Source organism: Microcebus murinus, chromosome 12 (assembly GCF_040939455.1).
Source record: "Microcebus murinus isolate Inina chromosome 12, M.murinus_Inina_mat1.0, whole genome shotgun sequence".
NCBI classification, from domain to species: domain Eukaryota; kingdom Metazoa; phylum Chordata; class Mammalia; order Primates; family Cheirogaleidae; genus Microcebus; species Microcebus murinus.
Window position 1 is genome coordinate 64,184,974 of NC_134115.1, and position 19,095 is coordinate 64,204,068.

Genomic DNA, 19,095 nt, shown 5'->3' on the forward strand with positions numbered 1-19,095 from the left:
CCAGACTCAAGAATTCTTTGCTGTTAGAACTACCGACAAGAGGCAGGAAACAGTGGTGAGAGTCCTCCTGCTCCTTGGTGCCCCGGCCAGCACAGTCCACGCTCACTTTCAATCAGTCGCTCCTATGGATGAACCAGAGACAACAGTAACATTTTTCCTCAAGTGAGACACCTCCTAAGAATCAGGCATTTGCCATCCCATTTTATGCTCTAATTCTAGTAGGGAAGCACAGCTATTCACATGCCATTATTTATTCATTCAACAAACATAAGCTAAGTACTTATTATATGCCTATCTTCAATTTGTTCACAGGCTATAACAGGAAGTCACATGCTGTCTTAGTCCATTTGTACTGCTTTAACAAAACATCTGAGACTAGGTCATTTATAAAGAACAGAAATTTATTTTCTCACCGTTCCAGAGGCGAGAAAGTCCAAGATCAAGGCACTGGCATCTGGTGAGGATTTCCGTGCTGTGTCGTGGCAAAGGCAGAAGGGCAAAAAGGGGACAAATGCCGCACTCTCAAATGGAGGAAGAGTGGAAGAGAGTGAGCCACTATTTCAAGCCATTTTATAAGGGCCCTAATTCCATCCATGAAGGCTTCCCCTTCATGCCTTAATCACCTCTTAATACTATCATATTGACAATTAAGTTTCAACATGAATTTTAGAGGGGACAAAAACATTCGAACCATAATACATACATGTCTAATTATAATATAAAATGAGAAGTATTAGGCTAGAGGTAAACTCAGAGGGCCATGAGAGCACAGAGAGTGGGAGTGGGACTTTACTGCCTCTCCCCTATTTGGTGTGGAGGTGTTCAGAGAAGGTTTTCTGGATAAAGTGATGTCTGAGCTGACACTTGAAGGACAAATAAGACCCAGGCAACTTTGATGGGAAAAGTCAGACAGCATGTAAAAGGTACTAGTGGGAAAAAATTTGGCACATTTGGAATTGTTGGGAAGCAACAATATTTGGGTGCGTTGTGAATGGTGAGGTTTGGGGCTGAGACAAAGTCTTGGTCTTGATCATGATCATGAAGGAACTAGAGTACTATGCTGGGAAAGCCACTGAAGGGCTTTGAAGCCAGTAAGTAACAGGGTCAGAGTACATTTTGGGTCCCTTCTGGATGCAGAATATAAGATGCCCCTGGTGAAGAGGACAAAGCACAGTTTCTCTTTCTCTAGGAAGTTGATGCTCCCGAACTGAACAACCTTGGGAACACCCACCAAGCCAGTCACATCCGTCTGGCAATCAGATGGATGACAGCTGTTCCAGCCACTCTCCCTGACAACCCCTGTGGTGCAGGAGCCTCTGGGATGGGAGGCAGCTTCAGCATGCCTGAGTGCCAAGGGACACCTCACCAACTGTACAAAGATGTGACTGGCACATACACCCACCAGGCCTGGGAGGGGCAACACCACTGTCATCCTCAGGAGCCTCGAGAAGCCGACAGTAACAGGACTCGGACCAGCCTTAGCTGGATATTGACAGCAGTGGTGGTTATAGAGCAGGGCTGGGCCTGAGGCCAAATGAGTTGGCAGGGTCTGCCTGGCCTCTGCCTTGCCCCACTCAGCTCCATCTGTCTAACGGTGGGTGTGAGCCTTAAAGAGTGCCAGCCTTCAAACATGGCAATTCAGAAAAGGGAAGAGGACACACAAGATGGGTGAAAGGCTTGGGCAAAAGACTGCCTATGATGTTCAGGGCTAGAAAACAGTCATACTGTGGCCACAAGGATCTTTCAAATACTGTTCTCATCTTTGCTTGCTTTATCATTTGTCTACCTTTGTTATTCACAAAGACATGCCAAAATTAATGTATCCATAAAGACATTTTCAATGGGGGTAGGGAAATAAGCCTAATTTCAAATGCCTTAATCAAAAAATGAATTAATTGTTCATGTAAATGAAAAGTCCAGTGATACTTTAAGGCATAGTATGATCAAGGACTCAAAATTGTGTTAAGGTTTCTTTCGTGGCATTCCCAGACTTAGACCATTTTAACCACTTAGCATCCTAGTAAAAAGAGACTTTTTTTTTTATGGAAGCAAAAGTTCTGGAGTTTAATCTAATTTTACTGGTTTGGATCATTTGCTATCAATGGCCAGAGCAATGGGAAACTCTGGTTGAGTGGGTTGGGGTTCTATGACCATGCTTGGAGGTGAGAGGGGTCTTCCATTCCCACCCAAACCACATAGATAGTTGTTGGAAAATGGTGGTTTCTTGGAGGAAATATGGAAACCATTAGTGGTGTCCATTAGGGGGGAAGATTGAAAGACAAAACAAGCACCCTATCTCACTGAAACTGGTTTACCAAGCTATGTTGACTAAAGGTGAATAATTCGGATGGAGATTATCTGCTATTGATAATGACGACAAAGTTAACTGTCATTGGTGTTTTATGAAGAGATTTGTATAGTTTGGTGTATAGTTCAGTAATTTTCCTGAGAGCGTTTTCCTTGTTAGAAGAGTGGTTTAGGCATTTTGCTGAGTTCATGTATCATTTACCAGTTATAAGGGCTATGGAGTTGTTCAAGGACTAGGTGACATGCTCTTAAACAGTTTCAGTCAAATGACCTAAGTCCTAACTCGTATCTATATCAAAGTTAGATGGTTAATGTAAAATATTCATGATTATACTGTATTATTCAAGTATATTCTAGAACAACCTTAATATTGTTTTTGGCTAAGTCTTCAAGGCTTTTCCTTTATGCCTTTCATGGAATTATTATTTTACCAAACACATTTGTAAATTAAAAATATCATAAATATACAAAGTCAGAATGTTAGGCATGATTTCTTTAGAGAACCATCTGGAGTTTCTGACCTCAAATTCTCTGATTACATTGGCACCAATAACTTAATACAGTTTTTGTTAAATGAAGGAAGAATGAATGAATGGCTATTATAGTCTAATCCCTGTAAGAAAGTAAAAAAAATATATCAGTACCAAAATCCATTAGTAGATCACTGTATTAACCTGGGCTGGGGTAATAAGGGTCTTTCCTGGAAGGTCAACCTTGAGAATAAGAAGAAAAAAATTATGAAACATGTTGAAAACTGAATTGTTCCATCAGGGTGATAAAATATGGTAACTGGTTATAATAAGAGGCCAAAGATGACTTTAAGTTTTTAAGATGACTTTTTGGTGGGAAACATGAATGATGCTGTTGCTGACAGTTTCTGTTTACTGAGTGTCAATTACTTGCCAGAGATTTTTTATGCTATTTAATTCTCATGATTTGGTAAAATGACTCTCCATATTTTATATATGAGAAAATTGAGGCTTAGAGTGTCTTGCCTATGGGCATGCAGTTATAATGTTCCCTGGCAGAGCTAGAATTCAACTCAACATCAGCCTGCTAGCCTGTTTTTACTAGATCATGGGCATCATTAATGGAAATGTTTAAGAGGGGAAGCTTCCTGGGAAGGAGTAATCGAAGGAGTGAATTAATTTTTTTAAATATTAAAAATGGTGGTAAAATATACATAAAATCTACCATTTTAACTATTTTTAAGTGTAGCCATCACCATCACCCATCTTCAAAACATTTTTCATTTTCATCTTCCAAAACTGAAACTCTGTACCAATAAACAATAACTCCCTATTCCCTCCCACCTGCAGCCTCTGGCCATGACCATTCTATTTTCTGTGTCTATGAATTTGACTACTCTAAGTACCTTCTGTAATTGGAATCATACAATATTTAGACTTTTGTAACTTGTTTATTTCACATAGTCTTCCAGGTGCATCCATGTTATATAGCATTTGTCAGAGTTCCTTTTTAAAGATTAATAATATTCTACTGCATGGATATGCTACATTTTGTTTATGCATTCATCTGTCAATGGACACTTGTGTTGCTTCCACATTTTTGCTATTGTGAATAATAGTGCTATGAACACGGGTGTACAAATATCCAAGTCCCTGCTTTCATTTGAGAGGGATATCTACCTAGAAGTGTAATTGCTGGATCATATGGTAATTCTCTGCTTAATTATTTGAATAACTGCCATAGTGACTGCATCATTTTATATTCCTACCAGCAGTGCACAAGGGTCCCAGTTTCTCTACATCCTCACCAACACTTGTTATTTCCTGTTCTTTTCTTTGATAATAGACATCCTAATGGGTGTGAGTGGTTTTGATTTGCATTTCTTTAACGCTTAGTGCTGTTGGACATCTTTTCACGTACTTACTGGCAATTTGTATATCTTCTTTATAGAAATGTCTACTCAACTCCTTTGTCCAATTTTATATTGGCTTTTTGTTGTTATTGAGTTGTAGAAGTTCTTTATATAGTCTGGATATTATTAATAATACCTTATCAGATGTATGATATATATGATTTGCAAATATTTTCTCCCATCCCACGGATTGCCTTTTCACTCTATTGATAATGTCCTTTGAAGCACAAAAGTTTTTAGTTTTGATGTAGTCCAATTTATCTATTTTTTTGTTTCCTGTATTTTTGGTGTCATATGCAAGAAATCATTGCCAAATCCAATGTCATGAAAATTTTTCCCGTTTTCTTCTAAGCATTTTATAGTTTTAGTTCTTATGTTTAGTTTTTTAAAGTTATTTTGAGTTAATTTGTGTATTATGTAAGGTAAATGTCCAACTTCATTGTTTTGCATGTGGGTAGCCAGTTCTAGCACTATTTGTTGAAAATACTTTTTTTCCACTGAATGGTCTTGGCAACTTTGTCAAAAATCATTTTGATGATATACGTGAGAGTTTATTTCTGGGCTTTTTATTCTATATGTCTATATGTCTGTCTTTATGCCAGTACTATACTAGCATAAAGATTAGCTTTTGAGTTTTTGATTAGCTTTGCAGCAAGTTTTCAAATCGGAGTGTGAGACCTCCAATTTTGTTCTTCTTTATCAAAATTGTTTTGATTATTTGGAGTCCTTTGAGATTTCATCTGAATTTTAAGATGGATTTTTCTATTTCTGCAAAAGTGTTGTTGGGATTTTGATAGAGATTGCATTGAATCTGTAGATCACTTTGGAGAAATGAAAGTTTTAGATAAGCTGAATTTATAACTTGGGCTGAATATGTAAAAATGTTCAGACAGCAGCTCAATTTGTGTGAGCTCAACTTAAAGGTGTTGCTCCTATACTGGGACCTATATAACAGTGTATTCTTTTTTTTTTTTATTGGGGTTGAGTTTACTTATGTTTAGAGAGGTAGTTTTCCTAAGGTGCTAGTCACAATTTGAATATATTTACCTGCTCTATTTTACCAGATAGGAATATCATGCTCACACTATTATTTTTTTTTTTTCATTTTCATTTAAATTATTCTTCTCATTGAAATTCCAGGGCTGCATAAGTCAGTTTTAGGCTAAAAATAGTATAGTTGCCATTGCTGACACTGTTCCATTGTGGAAAGCATAGCCAGCTGCCTTACAAAAAGAAAAAATAATTTTTTGAGTGCATTCGTAAGATAGTGTGAAAATCACACTCACTGATGAAGAGCCCCCAAAACTAATAATGGACTAAGATTTCCTGCACCCATTTCATTGTTTTTATTATTTTTCTGCAATCATAACGGAAAGCAAGATTCAAGTTCCTTCAACCCAACACGTTGCTGATGTCAGAGGTAAAAGGGCAGAAAATGAAGGATTCAATCCAGGGTTGGCACACTATGGCCTGTTGGCTAAATCCAGCCCACCACCTGTTTTGGTAAAAAATATATATATTGGAACACAGCCATTCTCATTCTTTGGTGCATTGTCTGTGGCTGTAGAGTGGAGTAGTTGTGACAGACACCATATGGCCACAAAGCCTAAAATATATCTCTGGTCCTTTACAGAATAAGTTTGTTGATTCCTGGACTAGACTATTGAAAAGTGATGATTGAGTAATTTAGTTCACCCCTCTCATGTCAAAGATGACAAAAATGAAGACACTAATGTCATGTCATATATCAGCCATTGGGAGTGAGGCAGCATGGGGCAGGCTGAAAAACAGAGATGGATGGGCTTTGGCAGGGCTGCCTCTCCTGGATTGGGGCAGAATCTGCAGACAGGAAATGCTAACAGTAGAATGTTGACAACATGGAAAGTCCAAGGGAGGTTGAATCATCATTCTCACAATTCCTAATAAGGTTTCCAAGAAGAGATAACAACAAAGGTCTCGGGAGTGGAAACAAACAGTAGAGGAATCAATGATAGGTGTCTGGGCCCCCCTTGTGCAAACATGGAAAACTAGCTGGGAGCTTCCCACATGCACATGGATCGTGGGGGTATAAACTCTCTCACTGGATGTGCAAATGAATGACAGAGAAAAGACAGATATGACACCAATCACCTGGTCCTCCCACTTTCCTTTCCCTGGGTCAGCGTAGTTGTGATCATTGCTATGACCTTTCATAGTTCAGCCTCCCCTCTCTCTCTACCCATTCCCCATCACCCAAATTCCCATCTGTGAAAACAGAACCAACTTCTTGCTGGTCCCTTTCTTTCAGGACAATTATAGCAGAAATGCTAGGGGTGGGATCCTGGGGATGGTTCTTTTCACGTTTTGGATTATTTCTCTTAATGACAAAAAGAGTTATAACCACTACTGACCCAAATGTTTAATCCTACTTAGGGGGAAAGTTTAATAAATTAGAACATTATTCCAGAGGATTAGGTTGGCCAGCATGAAGCTATCCTTTGAATAATAATACATTTTGAGCCAAAACTCATTCGCTTTCTGAACCAGAAAAATTAGAATGGGTTTGATTTATATGTTTCCAAGGGGAAACAAAAACTATCTGCAAAAATCTGTTTTGCCTTTCTCAACTCCCATTTTTAGAAAATCACGCACAAAATTTGAAAAACTAGTGTCTACTGACTTCATCAATCTGTAAGGAGTGCCAAGTATCATGGTACATGGAAGTCTTTTTCAAAGTCAGCATGTTACCAACAGAAATTCATTTTTGGCTATGTATTTATTCATTCACTCTTTAAACATTTACTGAACATATACCACTTGCTTACTTTCACAAGGCACTAGGAGCATGAAAAGAGAAATAAAACTCTGCCCTTGAATGGCTCACAACCAACCTAAGTGAGGGCAAGTCAGACATAAAAAAGTACCTGATGTTAAGAGTTACAATAGGAAATATGCAAAAGGCTGTAGGAATAGTTTTGTAATAGTTTTTGATAGTCACTGAAAAACTTTGATTCTTACAATAAGAAATCACTAGTTTATCCCTCATAGTCATGGCTTGACATTTTTACTGAACCAGAAAAGATTGTCATGTATAAGAAATTTATACAAGAAAAAAAATTATATATTTTTTGTCTCAGTGTGGTATCTGAAAAGAACCAAAATTATAGGTAGGACCTAATTCAAACGGAAATGGTGCATTTTATATTTATTAGATAATATTCAGAGCAAAACTTTTGTGTATACTGCATCAATGCAGAGTTATGTTACTTCACCAATATATAAAATGGAATTATTTTCATATAGTTTTCTAAGAATTGAGACATCTCTCTAGCATCCATAACTCTGGAGAGTTTAATGTTCAATCTTTTCATCTATTTGTATTAATTCTAGAATATTTTTTTGTATTGGTATGTTTTGAGTAGCTAGTTCCATTTAAAATTTAACAACTAGTTTTCTTTAAAATATATAATTTAATACATAGCCATGCAACACTGCTGGGGTTATTTTGCTGATAAAAGAAGTGAAGTCATTAGATGTGTTTTTGGTTGGTTGATGGAGGAAGGTCCAAAGTTTGGAGTTTGCCCTTTACCTAGGTAGAGGGGATGAGTGCTAAGTCTGAAATCTGAATTTAAGGAGCATTGATAATACTGGCAGCCAGTGAAATTCTTACCATTAATTTCTCTCCAAACCATCTGCAGATGTGTGCGTATTAATTGGCTTCGGGCATTCTGTTACCTAGGAGGAGTAACACATTTGATAGCTAAAATTAGAAGGCAGATAAAAAAAAAAGTGAAAATACAAAGCTTGGTGTGCCAATGTGGGTGAAGTATTATAGCAAGAGACCCTGCCAGGTGGGACAGATCTTTAATCACTGTGAGATGTGAGTGGCAAAAAGTGCTTGAGGCATGTTACTGGAAGACAATGCTATCTCACACTTACATTTAGATTTGAGTGTGAAAGGGTGAGAATTGGTGCTATTCACCATTCCACACTGCCACACTTTTTTACAGCATGCTTTTCATTACATGGATTTGAATATATTAGTGATCAGGGTATGGGGTGAGGGGTGGGTGGAGGAAGCCAGAAGGAAAATTGGAAGTCATTTGGCTTTTATGTTTTAAAAAAGATGATCTCAGCCTTTTCTTCTTAAACATCATAATAATGAAAATATTAACAACCAAAATAATAATAGCTACAAGTTGTGGAGAGCTTGTTATGCAGGAGGCACTATGATAAGTGCTTCATGTGCATCATCTCATTTTAATGTCCCCTGTGTTTCCCCCACTCTCCCTGAACAGTAAAATTTCCTTCCAGAACTGCTCATTCACCATCTCCTAGCAGAAGCACCATAAAAGAATTCCACTTTATTTGCAATTCTGAATTTATAAATTCTTCTTCACCCTTGACCTTGTTGGAGCTACTTTCTGCTTTGAGACAGTAAACAGGGTGTCCTTGAGCATTAGTTGGGGGCGTGGGGTGGGAATGGTGTCCCTTTCCTCCTCACCCAAGGTCAGGCTCAGATAGAGTGTGCTTCTTGGCTGGGCAGTTCTGGACACGTATTGTAGGAGGAAGAGCCTTAGTTTTGTCTCCAACTGATAGAACTGCAGAGTTGAGACTTGTACCCCAGCCCCACCCGATTCTTAGATTTAGAGCACTCACTCACCTCCTGCTTAAGTAGCACCAGGGCAGGGAGAATGCCTTTCCTGCCTCAAAAAAGCAGTTGGCTCTGCCAATGCTAACACCTTGAAATTCCACTGAACACTATTTACTACTCGGTCGGGAATGTGGCAACACGGCAGATCTGTCTTGAATGTCGTCCAAGAAGCCTAGCACCAAAGGGAAACCCTGACAAAAACAGGCACGGAAGTAGGAGCTCCAAATATTGTGAGTAGTTTACTATAGAAGCTTTGCTGCTTTTCAGGAGAACCTGATGCCCCCTACCTGGTGGATGGAGACTCAGGCTCACTGAGATGCTGCAATTCTACTCCTTTCAATGAGCTGCTGAGAGAAGGAACCTGCCACTCCACCAAGAACACTTTCTTTTTAAGAACTTGCTCTTCCTTCTTTCCTTCCTCTGAATCTTTTCTCCTAAACTTTGCTTTTGTTGGTGGCATTTAGACTTGCTGTTTTCTCTCCTCCGGGTGTGCTCTAGGATTTGATCTAATTGTCCTGCTGTTCAAGTGTCACTTGGCATTATTATTGGGAAGATGAATGGGATGTGGGTCAGAGTTCAGCAAGAAGGCATCTGCTCGCTTGCACTGTATAGTTGAAGTGCTCAGAGGTGATCTTTAATGAAAGCTTGGAAAAGATCTGCACAGGGCAGGCTGTTCTCTCTCCCTCCAAAGCAGGAGGGGGAGGGAGACCGAGGGTGGTCCTTTCCTGGAGGGCCAGAAAATGAATAAACAGAAGATAGGAATATCTTTACAGAGAGTTCTCTGCTAGGGATAGATTTTCCTCTGCAGGGGAGAAATTGGGGTGGTAGGAAGGGAGACAAAATGATTAAACGGGGAGGAGGTTGAAATGGAAGCTCTTGAATGGGTCCTAACCCTTCTGTTTTGCTCATAGAACAATCTCACCGAAGAGAGTTTCCACTCCACTCGCAAAGGCTCTCGCCGGCGTCGCCTCTGGCCTCAGGTTACTACTGTGCCATCGCAGGCTCAGGTTCTCTTACTGGACTCTTCGAGTTGACAGTTCTTCCACTTTACCAAGTCGCCAGAAGCCTCACTTACAAAGACCTAGAATTGCTTTGACATTCCAGGCAGGGGGGACAATGGACCCATTGTTCTTTTTGCCTTCTCGAATAGGGCAAATGTCTCCTCCATCTAACCCTGTCACCAAAGGAGGCTGAGTTTGGGGTCCTCAGAGACCCACCTTCCTTCCATTCCCCTTTTGTTCTTTGGAGTGGGTAATTGTGTGCCGCTCCTCACCCACGCCCTATTAAGGCTGTTCTGGGACCCGAGTGGACGCTGCCTTTTTCTGCCATCACAGAGTGGAAGTTGGGAGGAGACGAAAGAAGCGCAAATTAGGAAACTCATTTTAGTTCGGGGCGACCTGCAGCGTGTGGTTCTTCCTGGACCTCTGGGGAGACTCGTGAGGGTTGCCCGCAGGGCAGAGGGCAAGAGAGTGGCCCGCAGGAAGCCTGGCGCAAGCACTAAAAATAGAGAGGACAGCCCCGCGTCACCCAGGGATCCAGGCAGAAAGGGTCTCCCAGGATGGGTGGGGATCCCGCCACCGGCTCCCAACGCTGCAGGCGCCACGGAGTCCCCGCGCAGGGCACACCTTTGCTGCGGGGTTTCCCCTGTGCCTTGTGGGAACCCGGCGGAGCCTCAACAGCTCGGGTGGGCTCCGTCCTGATGTCCTCTCCCCGCAGCTCGCTCCGTTCGCTCTGCCTCGGCTCGGGAGCAAGCGCTCAGTGTCCCTCTCTGAGCATGCGCAGCCCGGCGCCCTCCCCGCCTCTCTGGCCCCCACCCCGCCAGCCTTTTGCTCCTTTCCTTTCATTAAACAAACAGGAGCTCCTGAAACCTGGACCCTGTGCGGGCGGCAGCGCCAGGAGGCGGCGGAGGCGGCGGAAGGCGGGATGGGCGCCGAGCGGGATCTGTGATCCCGCGCACCTCCGCCCCACGGGCGCGCGCGCACACTGACACCCTCTGCCACACACACACACTCTCGCGTACACACTCGCACAAACACGCTCGTACACGCCCGCGCCGCGCGCTCGCCGGCTCGCTCTCCCACGCAGGCGGAATGCAGCAGCGCCCAGGGAGCGTGTCGCCAGCCGCCGCCTGAATGCGCCTCGCTCCCCGGAGCTGGACGGCCCAGTAGGGCGCACGGGCGGACGCGCCGCCGCCGGAGGTGAGTGCGGCGTCCGCAGCCGCGGGCCGCTCCGGGACGTCGCCGCGCCGGCAGCAGGGGACACGTTCCCCGCCGGACGCGGCGGCGCAGGTGGCCCAAGCGTGGCTTGTGGGTTTCGAGGTGCAGAGGAAGGCGGCGCCGGGGCTGTGCATAGAGAGGGGGGTGAACCCAGGCAGGGTCGCCGCCTGCGAGGTGTCAGATTGACCCAGCGGAAAGCTACCCTTCCCTGCTCGTAAACTTTCCTCCCGTGTCATTTGGGAAACGTGGAGACAAAGGGGGCGTGGAGGCTCCCTCCGTCCCGTTCCGCCCTCCTGACTGCATTCCGGGCTGCGACGCGAGCCGGCGCCCGTGGGTGGGCGTGCAGGCGGGGGCGCCCTGCAGGTAGCTAATGCCAAGTCCTCCCACCCGGGCGGGGGTTGGGATTTCTCACCCCCAGCTGTAAGCGTTGACACTGATTCTCCCTCAGGCGTGGGCACCTGCCATCCTTCCCTTTCACCCCCACCTGCGCCCTATGCGCATAGTAGTGAGGGTGTGTGTATGGGGGGGGGGAGGGTGTCACCTGGAAAATTGGAGGGGCAGCCTTTCTCTTTCAGCCTCAGTGCCAAAGGCGCCGGGGTGAGGCTCGGGTCAGTGCGGGATGAATGATGAGTTCCTGAAAGGCTTGTCATAATCACCTCCTAGAAACGCTGGGCGCCAGGATCTCTCCTCCCAGGGGAAGGTGCTGTCTTCGTGCACAGCACCGCGGCAGCTCTGGGAGCCGGATAGGGGCTGCAGTGGTGGCAGCGGCAGGGGGGAAGCAGGGACTTTATTTTTGCCTCGAGGTTTTAGGACACACACACGTGTGGAATATGTGGAGGACTCTAGGATATTATTTTTCTTTGTGGAGGTATCGTTTTTCTTTTCAACCTCTTTCGTGGGAGAGATTCTCTTCCGTCTGGTATCTATCTAGCGGGCCGACAGGCACCGTTCAGAATATATCTTCGGCCCAAGGGAAGAGGTCCCGAGAAAAGGACTCCCCCAAACGCTAGCCCCACTGGGACGGGATCTCAGAGTGCAGAGCGCCTGCTGCACCTGGGAAAAGCCTCAAGTCTAATGGCCCTGCGAAACAGCTGGGACTGGGTCAGCGTGTGAGGAGTCGAGGACTGGGACAAAGGCAAATGGAAGAGGGACAGATAATGGTCATTTAGGAGAGGTGTGACTAGAGGCCAGTTAAGACAGGAGGAGACAGGAAGGGAGGTACTCTACAGCCTTCCCTGAATCCATGTGTGTCTTCTCCTGTTTGTGTGGTTAGCAGCTCTCGTATTCATCGGGTGGGACCTAGCTTGGAGATTTCTGGAATGCCACATCTGGACTGTAAAAGACTTGATTCTTTCTGGGATAACCTTTAGCACAATCACAAATTGGCTCTTTAGGTCTAGAAAGTGTGAAAGTTTCTCTATCTTGATATGTTGTTTGTACCTGGAAGGTGGGATGGGTGGACAGGTGTATTTTTGGCCCTTCTGTGCCTGGGAAGCCTTAGATTTCTAAGAGAAGTGTGTGGGGAACCTGGGAACCAAGCTGATGCTGACATAAGTCAACACTGGAAGTTCAGATGCAGTACTGATGACTGTCCGTCACCAGGGGAGTTCTCTTCACTTTGAGATGACAGGTGGGGATCACCTCTCTGCGGCTCCTTGGGATGGGGACCTTTTGTATTTTTAACGTTTTGTGACTTCATTCCAGTGGGAGAAAGCGTGATATACATGAGATTAATTGAGAAAGTTCATAGGTGAAAGATACCTTGACTCTTGACTCATAAGTCAGTGTAAAAAAAGGTAAAGATGTTTTTGAGAAAGAAAAGAAAGGGAAAAAGGAGAATGGGGAAAGGTACAGCTATCATTGAAACAGCTTGGCTTTTATGATTTTTAAGGGTATTCAGTAAGATAGAAATCTGAAAGTTTTGTTTTTATTTTTCAAATAACTAGTGGAGTAAAGACCTTTCCGGAAGCATTTTCAAGTTAAAATTGGTATACAGGAGGTTTAGCTATAATTGGAAGCAGATGTCCTTTTTATTTCATGGTGAACATTCTCATCATTTTCTTTGCAAATCTTGGTAAGAGAATACCGAGATTAATTTTTCTTTTTATTAGAGTTCTTTATTGGTTCTGTCACAATATATTTCCTTTTTGTGTGCAAGATCAATTTATTTTGATTGCTTTCAGATTCTGTTTACAAGTACTTACTGATCACCTATTCTGTATTTAGTATTGGAGGTCATATAAAAATGTATAATGTAGTTCTGGCCCTCAAAGTGTTTACAATCTAGTTGTTAATACAAGGCTAATACACATTAAATAGTCAGAAAGGAAGATAGCTTTGTACTATGTTGTAGAACATAGTACAGAGCTATCTGTATATATATTGAGATATATGTTAATGTATATCTGCACTTATTTTGTACTATAAGCTTTTAAATGTGTATGGTATATTCTCCATGCCTCCTTCTGGATTTTCTCAACACTCAGAAAACATGCATGAGCACTTATGTGCTGGAGCCTGGCACTCACTGTCCCCCTAGCCCTGCTGCCTCCCTCCACCCCAAATAAAGAAGTAAAAAAATGGTCCCAGTCCTTAAGGAGGAAATAGGTATTTAGCTATTACACGATCTGATTAACTGTTATAACTGTAGGGTAAACCAAGTACCAATAGTACAGACATGTAAGTGATTTTTTTTCTTCCCCTGGTGGGTTTGAGCAGGTAAGCTTTGAGTTATTCTTGAAAAATGAATAGTCTTTTACCAAGTAAGGAAGGATAGAAAGGACATTCCAGGCAGAGGAAACATTTGAGACTGCCTGAAAAATTAGGGTTATTGTAAGCCATCCCATGGGATTAGAGCCACATAGGGTGAACAGCACCTGGTGACACTAATTAATAACTAATATCGTAGAGTGAGTGTTTTGAGAGAGAGACACAAAGGGAGGTCATCCAACTCAAAAAGGGTAAGAAGATCAAGAAAGTTTTTTAGGTAGGTTGACATAAACTGAGTATTGAACAATATAACAAGGAGAAGAGAAGGGCTTTCCAGGCAGGAAAAAACCTCTGTGAGGACTGGAAGTATTTCTGTGTGGCTGCAGGGAGAGATGTGGGTTCTTAACTCTGCAGAGTGGCACGACATCAAGCCAGAGAAATAAGCAGGCATCAAGTGTGCATGGAGCTATCCCAAGCAGAGGAGCTTCAATTTTATGCAGAAGGCTGGGAAATTTTTCCACATGATCAGATTTGCATTAGAGAATGATGACTGTGACCGCAGTGGGAGGACGAAACTGGAGGCAGGGAGCTTATTGTGGAAATATAGGTGTGAAATGATGAGGGTGGTGGCCATAGCGGTGGATAGGGGGAGATGCATCTGAAAGACAAGTGAGGAAAGTAAAGCCTGCTAAGCCAGGAAGGGCCTCCTCTGTGTGCTTCCATATCACCCTCTTCTTCCCCACCATTCACTTGTTGGGTCTTTGCTGCATTGTGATAACAAGGCACTCACAGTTGCATCGCCAGCATTGAGCACAGGCCTGGTACAGTGTAGGGACTAAATAAATATCTGTTAAATGAGTGATTAAATAAGTGATTGAGGAATCCAGTCATGACTCCCATTTCTCCAAGGTGATCAACTGATCAGAGGTCAGTGACAAAATGTTCTAGGGAGGCCACAGATCAAACAAGAACACATTTTCTCAGCCACCTCTAGGAAGAACTGTACTCACAAGTGCCCCTAGGAAATAGCACTGTGACATCATATTTTTTATATTTAAAAAGTTACATCGTGACTGAATCTTGGAAGCAATGTCATTTAGCATAGTTCATGATATACGGTAGGCTGGCAGTATGTGTGAATCCCCTTTTCCATCCCCCTTATTTGTCAGAATTTGCTGATTTCATGTACTTTGCAAAAACTTTAAAAAGAATTTGGATCAGGGAGTTCTTAAGCCACAGGGTCTCATTTAAAGAGCTCATAATGCCACATGTGGTAACTTATGCCTATAATCCTGGGATTTTATGGGAGGCTGAGGTGGGAGGATAACTTCAGGCCAGGAGTTTGAGACCAGCTTGTACAACATAGTGAGAACCTGTCTCTCCAAAAATATTTAAAATTAGCCTGGCATGGTGGTGTGTGCCTGTAGTCCTAGCTGCTTGGGAGGCTGAGTGGGGAGAATTGCTTGAGCCTGGCAGTTGGAGGTCATGGTGAGCTATGATCATGCCACTGCCTTCCAGCCCAGGCAACAGAGTGAGACCCATCTCTAAAATAATAAATACAAGAAGCTCATAGCATCTTGGCATCCTGGGGCGAGGGCCAGACCACCCATGTTCCAATCACCAATGGTGTAGCCCTAAGAATTAGATTCCTTACTGAACCAAGCCCAGACATATTGAGTTCCAACCCAAAAATCCCGATAAGAGATATCAGAATGGAGAAAAGCATAGTCAGAATTTGGTTTCAGATTGGCTACAGGGGGTGAAGCAGAAGCACTTTGGTTTGACCATGGATAGCTGGGTGAATGGTGGCCGAGAAAAGGGGAGGGAGGTTAGCTTATGAGGGTGAAAGGCTCAGTGGTGTTTTACAGAAATCAATTTTGGGGCAACACTGGAACATCTTGGAAGGTACTAGTACAGATCCCAGCATATATTGATTACACTATAAATGGCAACTATTGTTTTTACTGTGGGAGAGGATGGGAAGAACAGGAGACCATAGAGCCAAAGACTAAATTTCAGCATTTAGCAAAATTTAGGGATTAAGGAGAGAAACAAGCACCAGTAAAGAGCATAGAAAGGGAATACTCAAACGCGATGGAAAAGACCTGGCATGAAGGCAAAAGCCTTAGGGGATCATGAGGAGGGGTAGTCAGTCTTGGGAGAAGCAATCCTAACCAAGGTCAGCCTGTGTAAGTGCGTACATGTGCAATCTCCTTTAATCCCCGTAACACCCAAGGCCCCTTTTCTCACTTTACTGCTGAAGCAGAGAGGTTCCAATAGTTTGTCCCTAGTTACCAGGCTGGTAAGGGTCAGAGTCAGGTCTCAAAGCCCATTTTCGTAATCGTACAAGCTGTCTCTTTCATCAGATGTGTAAATTACCAGGCTGATTTTAAGTGAGGAGAGGTTGAAAAGATTGAAAGTAGAAGAACTGAAAAAGACAATGAAAAGGAGTCTTCTGGTGACCATTAGGAAAGCAATCTTCGTTCAGCAGTGTGCTCAGAAACCATATCTCAGAGAGTCCAGTAGGGAATAAAAAGTAAAAAAAAAAAAATCAAAGCAGGGCATACCTATCAGTCATTTATGAAGTCTGGCAGGGGAAAGAGTTATAGGGCCATAGGGAGAAGGTACAGTGAGCTTCAAGTGCAGTTTTTATCAAGGGGGAGCAGATGGAACGAGCTAGCGTCTAAGGAGAACAAAAGGTGTGGGAAACGGGAGCAGGAGAGGAGAGATAGGAGGAAGGGTGCCTCTTCCTAAGAGCGTGGAAAGATGGATTTGATGACAGATACTGAAGATGCTCTTCTCCCCACAACTAAATGACTGGGCTGCTTTCTGCAGCCCAGAGCATTCAGATCCTTGAGTGTCCTGAAAACTGAAGGAGCCTCTGAGTCCTGTCCCCAATGGTGCCACTTTTGGGCATGCAGGCTGATGAGCTTTCCTTGTTTATGTAGCACAGTGGTCAGGAGCACAGACTCTAGCGTTAGACAGGCTGTTAACCTGAATTAATTCAGAACGCTGGCTCAGAATTAATTAATTCTTAATTCTGGCTCCGCCGCTTATCAGCTGTGAGACTCTGGGCACACAGTTTACTTCTCTGTGCTTCAAAATACTTCTGCTCTTAAGATGGAGATAGTAGAACCCGTTGCATAAGATCGTGAGGATTAGCTGAGTTACTCGTAAAGCTTGACACAGAGTAAGTGCTTAATAAATGGCAGGTATCTTGTGCGACAACAGCGAGGTTGAAACCATAAAGCTTTGACTTAATGCTTAGGGCTCTAGAGATGGTGTGCTTAAGTGTTCATTTAAAAAAAATTTTTTTTGGTTGGTTATAAATAGCTGTCTCCTTGTCTTCCTAAGTGCAGAAATTAAATCGGCAGACACAAATATGGCAGGAGCAGACCGGCCCGGCTGTCATAAGCCTAGGTGGAGTAGACATGTGCTGGGAGCGTCTGCCAATAGCATTTGCTTAGCTACCTACTTTTCACACCTGTCTGGAGAAGATGAAAGCTTGCTTGCTGCTCCTTGGATTCTTCAGGCTCGCAGGCATCACACAACAGGGACTTCGCTGTTTACCAAGTTGTTTTCAGGGATGTAACTACATGTATTAATTACAGCACCTCTTGGTACTGAGGGATATATACTCTAAATATCTCAGATGTGAGGTTTACAATGTTCCTTAGGAAATTAAATGCCTCTCTTCTTCATGGAAAAGTGTGTGTGTGTTCTAAACTATAATAGAATCCCAGTGGATATGGAAGCCCCACCACCTAGCTAGTTCCAGTGCAAGGACTGGAACCCAGATCTGACCCATAACTCAGTGTTCTTTGCATTACACTCTGGTGTAGTCAAACACTGCTTTTGTTTCCTTTTTGGTCCCATCCATCCTATTAATGTTTTAGCCCTACTAAACTTCTTACTCCAACGAGATGTTTCTTTTTACCACTGGGTCTTTGGCCATATTGTTCCCTCCTTCTGGAATGCCATCCTTGCCTCCCCCTAACTAACTCCTTTGGGTTTTTAGGTAAAAGTCACTTTCTAGGGAAGGTTGCCCTCTAACCTTAAGGTAGACTTTCCTTTCTGTGTGTTTCCATAGTCCCTAGCTTTGTATGTTTAGTGTCTGATGTAGCGCTTGGCACATAGTAAGTGTTCAGTAAACGTTTTTAATTGAATGACTGAATGAATCATTCTTGCCCTTTTGAGTCATTGATGGCAGCCCAAATTCATGCAGCTTCGTGTTATAGAAAATCACAGAATTTTCAACTTTAAAGGTTCATTGGAAGTTATTTAATCAGATTTTCAAGTGAAATGAGATGAGGGAACCGAGAAATGAAGAAGTATGGAGACTTGCCTGAGGATACTACTTACTGTAGCTGCGTAGTGTCAGAACTGAGGCCACATCTGGGTCTGATTTCAGACCCAGACTCTACCCAGGGCTAGGACCAGGTTTGTGCAAGTACAGGGTTTGTTCTTGTCTTTATTTAAAATTTTGTTATTTTTGTTCATCACGGAATCAGTCTTTGCATTACGATTTTTTAAACTATTGCATTAAAATATTATTTATGTCAATTACTGAGTGTTGTGGCACCCCTTAAATTTTGTGCCTCATGAGGCATGAGGTGCCTCATGTGCCCGCATGTGCCTCATTCACCTGTCCCTGGTCTCAGCGCAGGATGCTTCCTGGTCTTCCAGCCCTGGCTTGAGAATGTAGTAACACTGTGAGTGGCAAGGGACTCATTGAAGATAGTGAAGGAAACACCTTTCGTCATGACAGTATGAGCTGGAAATGATTTTTCAGGGCGAACATATTCACATTGTAAAACAAGGCCAAAAGAATAAAAATAAAAGCTGAAGAAAAGCTCCATCTACTCACATTGTAAAAACAAGGCCAAAAGAATAAAAATAAAAGCTGAAGAAAAGCTCCCTCTACTTATCATCTATTATATTTATCTGTCTGGAGGAAAATGTAGAGCTCATCTAAACTAATTCCCTCATTTATAAATTTACATGTAGTTTCTCTACTACCATAGTTTTGAGTTTTGTGAGGACTCAAGATAAGAGAAGCAAATTATTCCACCCATCAACTTGGCTGCTCTTGGCACTGCTGGCCTGTTTTGAAGATTTGAGGTCAGAAGGGAGAATGACAGAAGTCGGCTATTGCTGCCAAAAAACTAAAAAATAGGAAAGTAGGGAAAAGGAGCATGGATGGAAAGGAGAAAAAGAGATTAGGAAGGTAATTTTGAGTGGGTATCTTGTATGTACTATGCAAGGTACTACTATAGACTATAGTAGGGACTTTACCTATATTACCTCATTAATTTCTACAACACACTGGAAAATAGGTAGTGATATCT

General features: G+C 42.9%; 1 protein-coding gene across 1 annotated transcript in view; it reads left to right on the plus strand.

Moving 5' to 3' along the window:
• The first annotated feature begins 10,508 nt into the window (after nt 1-10,508).
• PLPPR1 (phospholipid phosphatase related 1) overlaps nt 10,509-19,095 on the plus strand; it is a 267,061-nt gene continuing 258,474 nt past the window's right edge. Inside the window, exon 1 of the mRNA XM_012768978.3 lies at nt 10,509-11,020. The gene's annotated coding sequence lies outside the window, so the exon portion shown is untranslated. The remainder of the gene's footprint in view (nt 11,021-19,095) is intronic.